Genomic DNA, 18,736 nt, shown 5'->3' on the forward strand with positions numbered 1-18,736 from the left:
GTTTCCATTGGGTATTATGGGAGAAAAAATAAGATAATGAAAAATGTCTGTGACATCCTGTATTTAAAAATAAAAACATGCTGGGACAATACCATTATATATGAAGACATGTATATGAGAATACATATTTGTATATAATATATGAGAACAGACATACAGACTAGATATATGTCACTAACTTGGACCATCCTGGTGCTGTCATGTGGTGAGAGGAAGGGGGAAGGGTTTGTGAGGTAGGAAAGCATGTCCACAAAGGAAAAAGGAAGATTGAATTAAAAACAACAGTTTTATGATGGTATAATCATATTTATATTTTAAAGTTAAAATTATACATTGATGTATTTATATGTAAAATATATTTTTAAAATTGGATATCATGGTGTTAATTAGTATAGCTCCTTTGAAAACTCAGTTAACAGACTTCATCAAGCAGTATTCATACTCTGAGCTAATCAGTCTGTATAAAGAAGTCATTGTGGTCCACCTGGTGTAGCTTAGTGGATTAATGGATTGAGCGTTGTCCCATGGACTGAGAGGTCCTGGTTCAATTCCCAGTCAGGGCACATGCCTGGGTTTTGGGCTCCATCTCCAGTGCAGGGCTGATCGATGTTTCGCTCTCACATCAGTGTTTCTTTCTCTCTCTCCCTTCCTCTCTCTCTAAAAAAATCAATAAAAAAAATACAAAATTATATTGTAGGCATTTGAAGACTTTAAATTTAATAAACTGGACATTTTAATCCATATCCTAGTTAAAAATTGTCAGTCTTTTTATGATTTATTAATGAAAAATCTTTGGTTTCATGTACCATATATCTTACTAGGGCAAGCATTTTGATTGAGTCTCTGGAAATAAATAACATTATTTTATACTTAAGTGATAGTATTAGTATAGATTCAGACAGTAAATTCTTTAACAGCTTAGCTATTGTACATCACTAAATTATTTGATGATTAAAATATTTCTCTACCCTTTAAACCTGAAAAAAGGTATGTGGAATTAGTAGCAGAGTTGTTTATAACTTATTAGAGGAGAAAAATATAGACTCTGCTTTTAGTCTCCTATCCTATTTTGAGAGATCTTTCCAAATCTTTCACATGCTCAACTATTTTTAAGTGTTTGTGGTATATCTCAGCTCAATCAGGTTTTATGAGAGTTTCTGTGCTTTATATTTATGTGGAAGGGGTTTCTCTGAATTTTCTTGATTTATATTTGTTGTTTTTTATTTGGAAAAATTCTTAGCCATCATGTCTTCTAACATTTCTTTGTTCCAGCCTCTGTGCCTTCTCTTTCTGGGATTTTAATTACACTTGCTTTCTTCTCTTTTTCATCAATGTGTGTGTTTTCGTGTTTGTTTTAATTTGGATAATTTCTCTTGATATATTTTCAGGTTCACTAACTTTTTTTTTCTGTCTAATGATAAGCCTTTAAAAGGAGATTTTCTCCTAGATAATGTTTTTTTCATTTTACGCTTTTTGATAGTTTCCATCTACCTGTTGATGGCTGCTCATACATGCTTTCTACCTTTCCACTATACTCTTATATTAATTACTTGTGCTTTTTCTTTTGCAAAGTTTCTTCTTCTGGATCATTTCTGGGTCTGGTTTTGTTGATTTCTTTATCTCTTAACAATTTTCTCTTTTGTTTGTATCATATTTTTTATCACTATTCGTAAAAGACTGAGATAAATTATATTTATACCACAAAATGGGTATGCATCTTCTCCTGCCAAGTAATTGGTACTGATGTTTCTAAAACATGCCAAATTAATACTTGTTATGAAACTAAGGCAGATATGTCTTAAGGATACATACTTACCAACTACTTAAAAACATATATAGCCAAAATATCAAGAAGGAGATAAAATGATATGAGAGAAAAGGAGAAAGATATTAATTCAAAGAAGGCAGGAGAGGAGGGAAAAAAAAAAAAAAAAAGGCGAGATGGGACTGATAAAATATAGGTAGCAAGATGGTCTTCTTATAAACATCATATCAAAATTATATTAAATATAGAGTGAATAAAACTCCAATGCAAAGACAGAAGGTCTGAATAGATTTAAAGCTAAATCAAACTCTATGCTATTTATAAGAGATGCACTAATAGGTAAAATGTGAGGTGATGGAAACAGGTAAAGTCTGTAAATATCAGTCATAAGAAAGCTGGATTATTGTTATTAATGCCAGATAATTTAAACTTCATGACAAACAGTTATACTGTATATAAAAAAGAACATTTAATAATGATTGATGTGTCAGTTTGGCAAGAAGATACAATAATCCTAAATGTGTATGCACCTAATAAAAGCTTCAGGATTCATGAAGGAAAAAGTGACTATGTAAGAGAAAAAGACAAATTTCCAATGGTTGTTGGAGATTTTAACTGTCAATATTTGTTGGAAGTAGACAGAAAATAATAGAGCATCAATTCTCAACCTTTTCTTTAATCTCATGGTACATATAAACTAATTACTAAAATTCTGCGGTACACCAAAACTATGTTGTTGACAATCTGAAAAAAAAAAAAAAAAGGTATAATTTTGATTCATGTTTTAAAAATTCTTACAGCATACCGGTTGAAAATTACTGTAATAGAGATATAAAAGACTTAACAATATGTTCAACCACTGTGACTTAGGTGACATTTGTAGACCACTGTACCTAATAGTTTCAGAATACACATTCTTTTCATATGCATATGAAACTTTTATCAAGATAGACCACATACTTAGTCATAAAACAAAGGTTAATAAGTTGGGAAATAGTCCTTTTTTTTTCCTGAAAATTTTGTGTAGCTTACATTTCTTCTCTGTTGTCTTCTGATATTTGCTTAGGTTCAGAGGTTGGGAGGGTTTTACTTTTACTTTGGAGAATGGTTCTGGGATGTGGGAAGCCATTCATTTCCTTCACAATTCTACCATCAGAAGGACTCTTATGGGAGTTTTGCCTTGTCCCAGTCTTTCTTTTGAGTATGTAGTGGAGGTTTTCTTGATGGGCATTTGGTTTATTATTTACATTTAAAAATTTTGTGGGTTAGTGGGTGTGAAGTAGCATCTTATTTAAAGTTTTGTATTTCCCTGATAACCTTTGAATTTGAGAGTCTTTTATTCATTCAGCCAGAAAACTTTGAATGTCAGTATATGCTAGCATTTCTAGGTGATGGAGATACACTGGTGACCAAACTGGTAACAGTACCTGTCCTTGTGGAGCTTGTATTTAGAGTGTGTGTGTGGGGAAGACAGTGAACATTATAATTAAAGAAATAGATCAATGCAGTAGGTTGGAAAATGTTGAGTGCTGTAGAAAACAGAGCCAGGAAAGAGGAATCAGGAATGCTGGGATAGGGGGAGGGCTTTATCATTTAAAATTCGTGAGTTTCAATGGAGTTGATATTTGAACCTAGACTTGGTGTAGCTAACAAAGTTTGGTAAGAAGCTTTTCAAGGAAAGAGTATTGTAGACAGAGAGACTAGTTCATGCACAGTCTTAAAGCATTAAAAAAAGCTAGCTACCTATATTAATATTATCCAAAATCAACTTTAAGAAATCATATTAGGACTTGATCACTTTATAATGATAAAAGTTTAAATTTATAAAGAATGTATAGCATCAAATATGAAGCAAAAGATAGATAGAACTGTAGGAAGAAATTTGTACCTCTGCTGTTATAGTGGGAAATTTAAACTCACCTCTTGAGATTATTGATAGTTAACAAAAAAGAATCAACAAGGATATAGATCTAAATGATATACTTCATCGGTATAAATAGAACTTAGTTTGTACAGAATGAAAAAGAGACATAACCACAGATAATAAAGATTAAAAAGATAATGGGAAATAAAAGGCACCTAAATTGGGAAGGAAGAAGTAAAATAATCTTTGTTTACAGATGATATATGTAAAATATCCTGAAGATTTCATACGGAAAAATCTGTTGAAACTAATAAATGAATTCAGCAAGGTAGCTAGATACAGTCAAAACACACAAAAAACTTGCATTTTTATGCAATAACAATGAACAATCAAAGGTGGAAATTAAAAAAATAATTTTATTTACAGTATCATGAAAAAGAATATAATACTTAACCATTAACTTAACCAAGGAAATGAAAGACTTGTACAATGAAAACTATAACACATTTCTAAAAAAAAATAAAGAAGACATAAGTAAATGGAAAGACATCCCAAAGATGTCAATACTAACACTAAGTGATCTACAGATTTATGCCCTATCAAAAACCCAATGAATTTTTTTGCAGAATAGAAAAACCCATCCTAAAATTTATATGCAACGTCGAGGGACCCTGTAGTCAAATTAATCCTGAAAAGAAGAAAGCTGAAAGACTCATACTCTCTAATTTTAAAACTTACTACAAAGATACAGTAATCAAAACAATGTGGTAGAAGCATAAAGGTAGATATATAGACCAATGGAATACAAGAGAGTCTGGAAATACGCCCTTACATGTATGGTGAAATTATTTGTGACAAGGGTGCTAAGATCATTCAATGAGGAAAAGATAGACTTTTCAACCAGTGATACTGGGAAAAGTGAATATTCATTTGCAACAGAATGAAATTGGACTTTTACATAATGTCATATACAAAAATCAACTCAAAATGAATCTGTGCCCCAAGTGTAAGATCTAAAACTATAAAACTTTTAGAAGAAAATATAGGGCGTAACTTAGTGACATTGGACTTGACAGTTATATCTTGAATATTACACAGGCAACAAAGAAAAATAGACAAATTGGATGTGAAGATTTTAAAAAATTGTGCAACAAAAGACATGCTATCAACCAAGTAAATTGGCAACCCACGGAATGTGAGAAAATATTTGTCAATCATATATCTGATAAGGAATTACTACCCAGAATATACAGAGAGTTTCTAAAACCTAACAACAGCATAAAGCAACCAGATATAAAAAGTGAGCAAAGGGCTTAGACATTTGTCTTAAAGAAGAAATACAAATGGCCAATAACTTTATGAAAAGATGCTCAACATCATTAATTATTAGGGAAATATAAATAAAAAGTATAGTGAGATACCTCCTCACATCCATTAGGAAGCTACTATTAAAAAAAAAAAGAAACAGAAAATAATAAGCTTATGAGGATGCAGAGAAATTGAAACCCTTGTGCAATGCTAGGGGGAATGCAAAATGGTGCAGCTATTGTGGAAAACAGTGTGGCAGTTTCTCCAAAAAAAATTAAAACTAAAAAGACCATGTAATCCAGTAGTTTCACTTCAGGTCATGTTCCCAAAAAAATTAAAAGCAGAATTTGAAAGAGATATTTGTATAACTCTATGTTCATAGCAGTATTATTCAAAATAGCTAAAACATGGAAACAGCCCAAATGTTCATGGAGAGATGAATGGATAAGCAAAATGTGGGCTATACATACAGAAGAATATTATTCATCTTTAGCAAGGAAGGGGATTATGACATATGCTACAACATGGAATAATTTTGAGGACATTATGTTGTGTGAAAGAACCCAGCCACAAAAACACATATACTGTACTATTCCATTTATGTGTGGTACTTAGAGTGGTCAAAATCATAGAGACAGAAAGTAGAGTGGCAATCGTCAGGAACTGGGTACAGAATTTTAGTTTTCCAAAATGAAAAGTGTTTTGGAGATGGATGGTGGTGATTGCACAACATTTGGATGTTCTTAATATTACTGTACTGTATACTTAAAATTGGTTGAAGATGATAAATTTTGTTATATTTATTTTACCATAAAAATAATGATAATACTGTTGACAACTATATGCCAACTATTAAAAAAAAAACTTAGAAGAAATAGACACATTTTAAGAAAAAATATTACTTACAAAAACTGGGGAAGAAATTAGAAGTCTGAATAATCCTATAATTATAAGAAATTAAATCTTTCCACAAGGAAAACAATAAGCTCAGATGATTTGCTGAGCAGGTTTCTACCAAAATTTTAAGAAACAGGTTATTTATTCCAATCTGATGCATTCTCTCTTAATTAATAGAAAAAGAAGAATATTTTCCCAGCTAGTTCTGAAAGCTCATATAACCCTGATATCTAAACCAGATAAAGACTTTACAAAAAATGAAAATTACAGATGTATTTCACTCATGAATATAAATGTAGAAATCTCAAATAAGATATTAGCAAATTGACATTGTAAAAGAAGACAAACACTGTTACCAAGTTAGGCTTTTTTTTAGGTTTGCACATATGGTTTACTATTACATGTTCTATATATGTAAATGATGGCATTAATAAATTAAAATAGAAAAATAATGTGATAATTTCAGTTATTATATAAAAGAATTTGATAATCAATGTAAATTCATGATAAGAATGTTTATAAAATTAGGAAAAGGGAATTTTTTCAGTCTGTTGGGACTATTAAAAAACCTCCCACCAATAATCAATCATCTACAGACATCTTTTAAAATGGGGAAATATTAAAACATTCCCTTTAAAAACAGGAATAATGTAGCATGGTTGTTATCACTTATTCTGGTTATTATTTCTGCATAATAAATTATCCCAAACTTAATGGCAACTATTTAAACAACTATTTTATTATGCTCATGAATTCTGAGGGCCACTGCTACATGCTTTCTAATGCCTCATTCTATAATTATAAGACGACTTGAACACTAGGATGATTGAACACTGGAGGTAACTTGATGGCTCAGGACTGGAATCATTTTAAAGTATCTTCATTCATATAGCTGATGATTTGATTACAACCATTGCCTGGGAACTCAGGCAATCAGTTGGAAAACTTACATATGGCTTCTCTCTTTGTTCTATCAAAGTGGGCTGATTTGGTCTTTCCCACATCATGGCAGCTAGGTTCCAAGCACAAGTAATATGAGAGCCCAAGGCAGAAGTGCGTTGCATTTTATGACCTAGCTGGTGAAGTTATACAATGTTAATTTTGCTGTATTGTTTTAACTGTCAAAGGAAGTCATAATGGTCTACATAGGTTCAAGGGGAAGGGATAGGACTTTACAATTCATTGGGAGGAATAACAAATAATGAAACATGCATTGAAGAATATGTGGGAGATTTTTAAAATATCATCTTTGGATAATATAATCACCACATTAACTCTTGTGTTGTATCTGAGAGTTGTCTATATTTACTTAACATTGAATTGGAGGATATATCCAGTGCTTTAAAATGAGAAAAAGGAATTAGAGGTATATAAGAACTGGGAGGGGAGAAATACAACTGTTGTTGTCTGGAGGCAATATGATTATTTACATATAAAATCAAAAGATTACAGATGAAGTATTAGATATATGAGTTTAACCAAGATGAATGCATATAAGATTAGTACACAGAAGTGGATTGCATTGTTATACAACAGCAGTAGGTAACTGGAAAATGTAATTTAAAAGAAAATATTAAAATAGTTTCATAGAATATCAGCATCAGGAATAAACCTAGCAAGAGATATGCAAGACTTTTTTATGGAAAATTATAAGACTTTATTAATAGGCAGTGAAAAAGACTTAAACATGGTATATTTTAGTCATAAGATAGATGACCATGTTTAGGGACAGGATGAGTTAGTTAGTAGCATAAAAATTTCGCAATATTTATATCTATATCCATAAACAGATCCACACATTTTTGGTATATGATAAAGATGGCATATCAGATTAGTGAGGAAATAAGTTAGTATTTAAGAAATGAAATTGGAAAATTGTCAATATTGGCAAAAAAATTCGTTGTCTGCCTCTACCATACACAAAATTTAAACTGCAGATGGGTTAAGTACTTAAATGTTAAAACAAAAATTTTAACTTTTTTGAGTGAAAAATACAGGTGCTTATCTTTTAAACCTAGGGATAGGGAAGGATTTAAAAAATAAGATTAAAAATTGATAAATTATTATCAAAGACATAGGTTGATACAATTAACATATTAAATTAAGATTTTTTTTTTTTTCAGCCAAGCTGGAGTGGCTCAGTTGGTTGAGCATCCCTTGCACTGAAAGGTTGCCATTTGATTCCTGGTCAGGGTACATACCTGGGTTGTGGGTTTGATCCCCAGTCAGAGAGCATTTGGAGGGCAGTCAATTGATGTTTCTCTCTCACATCGTTATTCCTCTCTGTCTCTTTCTCTCTCTATCCCTTCCTGTCTCTTAGCATGTCCTAGGGTGAGGATTAAAAACAAAATAGAACTTTTGTTCATAAAAAGCTACCTAAAAAAGTAAAAAACAGATTTTAAATCAGAGGATGTTTGTAATATACATAGCCTACAATAATTAATATCAAGAATATATATATATGTAATTTTTTGTTAACCTTCACCCGATGATATTTTTCCATTGATTTTTAGATAGAGATGGGGGGGGGGGGGAGCGAGCGAGAGAGAAAAACATTGATGTGAGACATATTGACTGGTTGCCTTCTGTACAACCCCTCTGGGGTCAGGGATCAAACCTGCAACCCAGGTACATGCCCTTGACCAGGAATTGACCCTGTGACCCTTTGGTTTACAGGCCGATGCTCTAACCACTGAGCAAACTGGCCAGAATATTCAAGAATATTTAAAAATATTTTTACAAGTAAAAAAGTACAGATGACAGAGTAGACAAATAATGAAAGATAAAATAGGTGTTTCACAAAAGAGAAACCATATGTGATTAAAAATCTGTAGAAGAGATTTCAATTTCATTAATATTGGGGAAATCACATTAAGTACATAGTGAAATACTACTTAAAACCAAGTTTTGGAAAGGATGAGAATTCATAGTACTTTTATATGTTACTTCTGCAAGTACAATTTGTGTGCAACCATTTTGAAAAATAGTTTTTTATTATCCTGTGAAGCTAAACAGAAGACAAACCTTACAACCTAGTGATTTTACTGGTAGGTATATACCCAAGAGAAATTCTGTGTATTGGAATGTGTTGGGGAATGTTAGTAGCAGATCTGTTCTCAGTAACAAAATATTGTAAACTACTCAAATATCCATTGACACAAAAATGACTGAATAAACTGTGGTATATTATAGTAGTCAAAAGAATGAAAGATATGCCCTGGCCGGTTTGGCTCAGTGGTCAGAGTGTCGGCCTGCGGTCCTGAGAGACCTGGGTTCGGTTCCCGCTAAGGGCATGTACCTTGGTTGCAGTTTGTCCCCGGCCCTGGTTGGTCGTGCGGGTGGCAGCCACGCGATGTGTCCCTTTCACGTTGATGTTTCTCTCTCTCTCTCTGTTCCTCTCTCTCCCTCCCACTCTACCTGAACAAAAAATGGAAAAATGTCCTCGGGTGAAAATAAAAAAAAAAAAAAGAATGAAAGATAGCTAACGTAATATTAGCAACATAATTTTTGTGAAACTTTAATTCCCCCCAAATTTATGTCTTATGGGATATGTTTTAAAAAAACCAGTAAAATAAAATTAATATGCTTTTTGGTAGTAGATGTAAATGAAATGAAACTTCATTAATTTAAAAGCAAAGAATGATGACAAATTGGAATAGTGAGTCTAGGGAGATACAGGGAGGGGTTATATGTAATTTACTGTTAGGATCTTTAGTTTTAGGCTGGGTGGTAGGTTCCTATATGTTAATTTTATTAAAAAACAAAATGAACAATGAAAAAAACCCAAATGCTTTTAGGGTGGGGTGTGATTGGTAGGGTTTGAAGCTGTCTACAATTAAAGTATTTGAGCACTGAGACATTGAGTTTATAATTTCATTCTTGTCTACCCCAAAGTGTTTTGTGGTTATTATGTCAGAATAACCATGTTCTAAGTAAATTAGATTTTTAAATATATCTGTCTAGATAAATGGGACTTCACTAAAAATAGAAAAGAATATAGACAAGAACATATAAAACTATGAAAGATAAGAAACACTTTCTTATTTAGATAGAACATCAAATTTGTGATTATCTACTCTTTATTTATTTTTAAGTAATTACTGTTTAAATCCTCACACAAGGATATTTTTCCATTTATCTTTAGATACAGTGGGAAGGGGAAGGGAAAGGGGGGGTGGGGGGGGGGGGAGAGAGAGAGAGAGAGAGAGAGAGAGAGAGAGAGAGAAACATGGCCATGAGAGAGACACATTGATTGGTTGCCTCTTGTATGACCCTGATCAGGCCCAAGGACCGAACCACAACCGAGGTATGTGCTTTTGACTAGAATTGAACCTGTGACACTGTGGTCTGCAGGGTGATGCTCTAACCGCTGAACAAACCAACCAGAGCTGATTATCCACTCTTAATAATGTCAACACTGATTTTACTGTGTTGTTATCTAGTACTTTTTTTCTATTATTTGTTGTATAGGGTGCCTTAATATTGTGATAATAATTATAGGCTTTTTGCAGAACATATTTTTACTTTCTTTTTTTTTTTTTTTTTCCATTTTTTGTTCAGATAGAGTAGGAAGGAAAGAAAGGAAGAGAGAGAGAGAGAGAGAAAAACATCGATGTGAAGGGACACATCGAGTGGCTGCCACCCACACGACCAATCAGGGCCGGGGACAAACTGCAACCGAGGTACGCGCCCTTAGCGGGAACCAAACCCGGGTCTCTCGGGACCACAGGTCGACGCTCTAACCGCTGAGCCAAACCGGCCAGGGCCATATTTTTACTTTCAACTCATTAGTGCCAGTATAATTCACAACTTTGTATTCATGTTTATTTGCTTACATGTGAGGCTCCAAAGCTCATGTCCTATAGAGGGATGGATTTGTTGTCATTGTTTTGTAAGATTTGGAGTTGAGATTGACATGGTGATAGTTTTAGTAGAGTTTAAAATTTCATTGCTTTATAAAGAGTTGTTATTCAGTGTGATGAATGGATTGGAGAGTAGAATGACTAGAAATACTTTCCAGTAATTTTTCAGAAATAGTGATAGAGATCTGAGTCACAATAGAAGATTGAATGACGTACCTGGCTATAGCATAAAGTGAAGATTAAAAGGTGATATCTAGTTTCTGCATTCTGGATGGATTGAAGAATGATAATACTATTGTCTGAAAATAACAGATTCAGAATAGAAAGTATTTAGAAGCTTCTTTGTGAAGAAGAAAGGAATTTGATTTTAGTTATAGAATAATATATTGAAAGGATTTTATCATGTAGTATCCTCAAATTCATCTAATCAACCTGTTCACTTTATATATGAGAACACTGTGGTCAAGGGAGGTGTGGTGCTTTTGCCTGAGTCATATGGTTTAGATGCAAATTCTTATGTGATTGCAAGATATGGATGTGCAGGAGATAAGGATGGTAGCAACAGTTACATTACAAAGGTCCATAAATTCATGGTAAGAATTTTGACTTAATCCATAAGATGATGAGGAGCTATTAAAAGGTTTTAAGTCGAAGAGTATTTAGAAAGGATCACTTGGTTAGCACAGTGGAGAGTGGAGTACAAAGGAGCACATGGGAAACAGAACTATTTGGGAGGCTGATGCTATAAATAAACTAGATCAAAGATAAGGTGGCCCTAAGTAGGGTAAAGGCATTGGGCATTGAGGTGGAATACGTGTTCTAGAAGTATTTAAGACATAGGATTTGGTGATTGGATATATGAAGTGAGAGAGAGGAGGCAAAGGTGACTCCAGGTCTTTGCCTGGAGTAGAGGGTAGATGGCTGGGTGAAGGAATCCTGGAAGAAGAGTAAATTTGAGGTTAAAGGGAGATATCTTGAGTTCAGTTTTGGTTGTATTGAATTTGAGGTACCTTCTAGATTTAAATGGAAACTATTAAATTCTCTGTTGGGTATGTGGATCTGGAGCTCAGGAGATGGATCTGAACAGGAGATTCCTTAGTATATACTTGTAAATGAATCCAAAGGAGTGAATGAGGTAGTCTAGTCAGTGTATTCGAAGTGAGATAAAAATAAGAGCTAGGTTGAAGTACTTAGGAATGCCAAGATTTAAAGCTGGGTAGAAGAACCTGCAAGGGGGATTGGGAAGAAGCAGTCAGAAAAATAGTAAGAAAGAGGAAAATGTATAGTTGTCTTGCAAACCACTGGTGAGAGTGTTTTGAGAAGGAAAGACTGGTCAAATGCTGTTAGTATTCAAATAAGAGAAGGAATTGAAATTGTCTTTTTGCATTTAGTGAAAAGGAGGTAATTGGTTGCAGGCATGGGCTATAAGAATAGAACATTTATGATGTTGAGTTGTGAAAAGGAGAGGGTTGTGGTTGGAGAAGAATGTGTAGTGGAGGATGGTTTTGCTTTTGTTTTTGTTTTGTTTCATTTTTAAAGATGTAGGACCTGGAGCATGTTTCAGTGTTAATAGGCAGGAAGCAAGTAAGAGGGGAAGTTGAATATTTATGAGAGGGAACAATAGAGAGAGCCAAGTCTCTGAGAGTACAGATGAAGGAATTAGCCTTGAGTAGGTGGAGGGATCCCTCTTTCTTTGTAAGTGGTATAAAGTGGAATAGCTGGGTATAGATGATGGTAACTATAGTTTTGGTAGAAAGAAGGTAAGGGACTTCTCAAAATGCCTTCTATTTTCTCAGTTTAGCAAGATGTTGGTAATATGTTTTAATTAGTGAAAGGTTGGAAGTCTTGGGAGAGTTGAGAATCTTTGAAATAGTTTGTGCAGAATGAGGGAAAGAGGCTTAAGTAGACAAAAAGTAGAATGTGTTAGGCAGCACTGTGGATCCAGTTGAAAATGGGAAACATTAATTTTATAGTGAATTATCTGATAGTTCTCAGCAGAAGACAGGTAATTGGATGGTGTTGGTTCTTGGGGAGAGCTATTATCAGTTATCTTGTTACCACTCCAGATTCTGAATCGATTGAGAAATAGAACCGAGATCATAGAAATCAGAAAAGTGGCTCTATTGTTAAAAATTTAATGTAGATGTGGCTTGGATTGAGGCTGAAAGAGATCTCTCACAAATTCTCTTCTGAATTAAACTTACCCATTCAGTCACAGACTAAAAAACATGTCTCCATACTAAGAAAATGAAGTTTTTCTCTCGTGAGTTTCTCTTATGGGAGCTAGACTAGCAGAATAATATGTTGTTTGTGTGCACAAAGTTCCCCAGTGAGGAACCCAAAGAGCTTGTACTGTGCTTGCGAGCTGACCTCTACAGATTAATCTTGCCCAAAAGAGAACCTATGGATGTCTTGCTTACACCATTATTCTTAAGATTTTTCTCTTGGAAGAAATTAGAGAAGGTAGAAAAAAGGACCATAGTATTTCTTCAATCTTATTTCCTTCTATCTAGAGAAGGCCTGTGTTCTCTTTTAAAATGTGAGAAAAGGTGATGTACAACCCCCTATTGTTCATTGAGGGTTCAGATTTTGCCAGATAGGTGGAATACGATTCACATGGTAAGAATTTTTAGTTGACAGCACGATACACATAAAAACATGCATTATTTTGTTGGGAATATATGACTGGCTCCAGAATTAATTTTCATTAATTCTAGAAAATTTAAATATTATGGCATTAAGGTTATGAGAGTGAATGCATTCTTTGAAGGAGAGGGTAATGAGATAAGATCAGAGGTACATCAGCTGAGGCAGAGATTTCTATTAAGGATGTGGAGGTGGTAGAAGAATTAACAAAAGAATTTGGAAAGTAAATAAGGATTTGGAGAGTCTAAGTGATTTGCATTTTTTTTTTTTCTTGTTAGCAGGGGACATGAAAGTTTTCTGAATGAAGACTGGTACAGACAAAAGCTTAATTGATAGAGAGGAAAATTACATAAAGGAAAATGTTTAGTTATTAGAATTATTATTGGTTGGGATGTTTTCCTGTGTGATCATTTATGAATAGAATGTTGTTTAGGTAGTGAATATGTATCTCAGTTATTGTTTTATTATATTTATTGGGGTGGCATTGGTTAATAAGATTATATGCCTGCCCAGTGTGGGTCAGTGGTTGAGCAATGACCCATGCACCAAGAGGTCACTGGTTCTATTTACAGTCAGGGTAGATGCCTAGGTTGTGGGCCAAATCCCCAGTTGAGGGCATGCAGGACGCGGCCAATTGATGTTCTTTTTTTTTTTTTATCCTTACCCGAGGACATTTTTTCCATTTTTTGTTCAGGTAGAATGGGAGGGAGAGAGGAAGAGAGAGAAAGGGAGAAACATCGACGTGAAAGGGACACATCGAGTGGCTGCCACCCACACGACCAACCAGGGCCGGGGACAAACTGCAACCGAGGTACGTGCCCTTAGCGGGAACTGAACCCAGATCTCTCTGGACCGCAGGCCGACGCTCTAACCGCTGAGCCAAACTGGCCAGGGCCAATTGATGTTCTTTCTCATCAATGTTTCTATCTCTCTCTCCCTCTGTAAAAATTAGTAAAGGAAAAAAATTTTTTAAAAAGTATATGTTTCAGGTGTACTTTTCTGTGATATATGATCTGCATATTGCATTGTGTTCCCACCACCCAAAGTCAAATCATCTTCTGTCACCATATATTTGACCCCCTTTACTCTCTACTACCTCCCACCCCCTTTCCCTCTGGTAACCACCATACTGTTGTCTATGTCTTTGAGTTTTTGTTTGTTTTTCTTGTTTGTTCATTTGTTCTTTCAGTTTTATATCCCACATATGAGTGAATTCATATGATTCTTAACTTTTTCTGTCTGTATGATTTGTTTCGCTTAGTGTGATATTCTCAAGGTCCGTCCATGTTGTGACAAATGGCAGTATTTCATCTTTTCTTTGCCATTGGCAGTAGTATTTATAGTGTAGCAAGAGTTCTTTAATTCAACTTCATATTGGAAATTTCAAATTATCAATAATAATTAGATACTTAAGAGAGGGTAGTGTAGTGCTGTAATTTCTTTTAAGATGTAGGCCTTCAAGCTCATGCCTTAATTTGGGTAGAACCTATGGTTTAGTGCTATTAACTTAATCTTCTGCTCAGGCTCCATTGTGTTTTTCCTGGAAAAATAAGAGGGAACAGGAAGTCATGTGAGAACTATTAGCAACTCATTTGCTTTCATTAATTATTTATTTCAAAAGTATTGATTAAAAAATATTTTTGAGCCCCTAGTATGTGCTAGAAACTGCTCAGTTTAAGGTGCTAGGGAGTACAAAAAAAGATTAAGAAATGGTCCCTACTCTACCTCAGAAGAGCTTATAGAATTTAAGTAAACAATTGCCTTGGACAGATAAGCCTGAAATTCTGATCTTAAATTATTAGACTCTTCCATTTAGTTAAGTCTTAATGGCTATTCATTTTTAACTTTGACTAAGTGTGTGTGTGTGCCTTTCTCCTTTTCCTTTGTTTTGTTTCCTCTTACCAATTTATCTTTGCTCAGGACAGTCAGAAAAAAAATCACTTCTCTATTGCTTCTAGGAATCATGGCATGAAACATGATCAAATGGAAACATATTGTGATTATGAGGATGCTGGGTAGCCAGTAGTTTTCCAGATGGGATAGAAATTGAGTCCAGGGCTAAGTGGACAATGTTAATATAGCAGAGCATTTTGAGATGATTGAATAATCTGGGTGATCTCTGGAGATTCTGTTTTTTGAAGTCAGTTACATAAGTGTCTTTCTCTATTAGGCATTTTGTTTTGAGGAATTTACATTTTGAATATATACTTGTCATATAGGAAAATGTTAGAAATAATACTAACATGAAACATTTTAATTTATTCACTGGTTAAATGCTAATTTAGAGCACTTAACCCTTTTCTTCTAGTTAGGTATGTGAAAACAAAATTTTCCTTGAGTGTTTTTCAGTGTATTTTGATGAAAATAATAGATAGTTGGCTCATTGTGCCATAATGTTTTTTATACTGCATCTTAAAAGATCAGTTATGTGTGCCCACAGTTTGGAGTTATAAAAGACTTCATGTCACCCAAAGCCATCTCCTATGCCCTCCCTTCTTTTCAGCCCCTCTGTTCCTTTCTTTCTGGAGGCAAGATGTTTAGAACATACGGCCAATTCTTTGAGTGTTTACTATTGAATCTCTAAATAACATGTTTATTGTGCTGCTTCTTGATGTTTCTGCTTCATACCTGTCAGCTCCCCAATATGGACTATCAGACTTTAGCTTTCACCACCTCCTGTACCCATGCCACATACTTCAGCTTTCTCTTACATTTCCAAAATGGTTATAATTTTGGTGTAATTAGTTATTCATTGTTTACATTATTATGACTATTTAAATACTATTTGCATCTGAGAAGTGTAGTATGTATATGATGTTTACTTTTTCTGTCCATCATAGTATTTTCTGTTTTCATTTGCTTAATTTTCTAATCACTAATCCAACCTTAAATTGTTTAACATTACTCTCGTGGTGGTAAAACACATGAGAGAGTCTCATGTGTTTGAATATATCTCCCAGGAGCTTACAGATATGTTCCAATGCAGACTGGTTGCTCTCTATTCTTGTTACATAGGTATCTTGGGAACTCACTTCACCATTATTCTGGAAGAATCCTCCCCCCCTTTTCCCCACTTTAGTTGGATCTTTTGTTTCCTAATCCCATGTCTTTCTGTGTCTTATTCCTTAGGTTTACGCTATAGTATTTTAAGAAAGAGTATTTGGGAAATGTTCTTTTGAGGCTTTTTAGATATGAATATGGCTTTATTTTTTCTCAGCTTAATTATTTGATGGTTTGGCTGATTATATAATTCTATATTGTAAATTATTTACCCTCACAATTTTAAAAGCGTTTCTCCATTGCTTTTCACCTTCCAGTGATGCTGTTGTGATGTCTAATGCCATTATATACTTGATCCTTTTAATGGAACCTATATCTCCCTGGAAGCTTGTAGGATCTCTTTTGTCCCTAGTGTGCCTTAATGTTTGTTTGTTTTTTTTCCTTCTGTTTTCTTTGACACTTGAGGAACCATTACATCTGAAAATCATATCCTTTGGTGTTAGAAAATTTTCTTGAATTATTTTGATGATGAATTGTCCCCTGTTGTTTTCTCTTTTCTGTCTTTCTAGAATTCCCCTTCATTAGCTATTGCTTATTCTGGACTAGATCTTGTAATTTTGTCAGGCTTTTACTCTGATTTTCTATTTCTTTTTCTTTTATACTTCTTATTAAAGAAGGTTTCGTCCACTTTATTTTTCACCCTGCAGTTTTTCACTTCTGTAATCATAACTTTTACTTTCAAGACCTTAGTCTTATTGTATACTCCTTCTTCACCCCCTCTGCACACAAAAATTAGGGCTTCCTATTCTTATTTCATGGGTGTACTATCTTCTCTTAACTCTCTGCAGATATTAGTTATAGTTTTTATTTATTTTTAAAATATTTTCTATCTAGTCTGTTTCTTCCATCATTTTCATTTTTTTATAGTCTCTGTCATATTAGATATCTTATTTATGTTTTTGATTGTCTTTGGCAGTCTTCTCATATATAGAGTGAAGCACTAATAAAGTAGCAAACACACATAATGCTTAGAATGTGTCAGATACTGTTCTAAGTGTTTCATTTATTTTAATGTATTTGATCCTCATAATGACTTTAGGAGTTAGTTTCCATTGTTGTTGTTATTATTATTATTATTATTATCATTGTCATTCCTATTTGACAGATGAGGAGCAGAAGTACAAAATGTTTAGTAATTTGCCCTGTGTAATACAGTTGGTAAGTGGTAGAGCTGGAATTTGAATTCAAGGAGCCTGGCTCCATTGTCTCTTCTTTGAACCATTATAGTCATTCTGCGTCTTACTGAAATCAGGAGCAAGCTGGAAACTCTGTGCAAGTGGGTAGGGTTTGTTAAAGTAGTGTTTCTTTGTGGAACCTCTGATGAGGTCCTTTTTCACGGGTTAATTAGATTTACCAGAGAAGAATCTTCTACACTGCTGATTAGAAGTTGAATCGAAGCCTAGCCGCTGGTAGTTTGGTTGCTGAGTGGTGAAAGAGGACCTGGGAATGGGTCTCAACTTTTGATACGACTTGGACTTAGTCCACCCGTGTGGGTGTCTTCTAGTCCAAAGACCCTTGGCTTTACCCTGTCCAGGGACGAAACCTTTAGCTTTCTGCAGTGATGAGGAACTATAAGCTGCTCAGTTGTGCAGATTCTGAGAGGAAATCTTGAATATATCTGCAACTCTTATTTTGAGTCTCACCTTTACCCAGCTTTCAGTGCCCCCCATTCCTAAGCCGTTTGTGGAGTCTATGATGTAAACATGATTCTCATTTTCTCACTGGTAGTTTGGGGTACATCTTCCTTGTATTTACTTTCAAATTTTGTACAGTTTTCTCACTTTGCATTCTATTTGACCCTGTGTTTATGAGGAAGCAAACAATAAAAACAAGTCTTTGCTATCTTTTAGGAAAAGGCTTGGGAAAAATGTTGAATGAATTGCATGTTTTTAATGTGCCATTTAAAATTTTTCATTGTCTGTTGAAAAAGATCTTAGATGTCTCCTACCCAAAGCATTTCATGATGCTCCAATGAGATATACCACCTTATGAAAATCTATCCTTCTACCATGGATGTATTTTCTTCTTTCTTGTGTATTTTTTATATTTCATATTATTTGTATTTGCATGCTTCTCTTACATTCTGCCCTTCCCCCCCACACCTGACCATAACTGCTTGAGGACCTTGAGTGATCTTCTACAGAGTGGCTCAATAAAATTTTGTTACATTAAGTACTGTGTATATGTTGTTCTTCTAAAATATTAGCAATATATTAAATATTGAGAATAGTAAAGGAGGGAATTAATATAATAATGCAACAAAGGAGTTTAAATTCAGATATAAGGAAGTATAATTGTTAAACTTGTATGAAATTTTTTCATACAGATACCTAA

The 18,736-nt window shown here is 34.1% G+C and overlaps 1 protein-coding gene across 2 annotated transcripts in view; it reads left to right on the forward strand.

Moving 5' to 3' along the window:
* Nucleotides 1–18,736, forward strand: part of CCDC91 (coiled-coil domain containing 91) — a 273,314-nt gene that overhangs the window by 26,802 nt on the left and 227,776 nt on the right. The window lies entirely within an intron of this gene.

This window comes from Molossus molossus, unplaced genomic scaffold, assembly GCF_014108415.1.
Source record: "Molossus molossus isolate mMolMol1 unplaced genomic scaffold, mMolMol1.p scaffold_m16_p_10, whole genome shotgun sequence".
In the NCBI taxonomy this organism is placed as follows: Eukaryota; Metazoa; Chordata; class Mammalia; order Chiroptera; family Molossidae; genus Molossus; species Molossus molossus.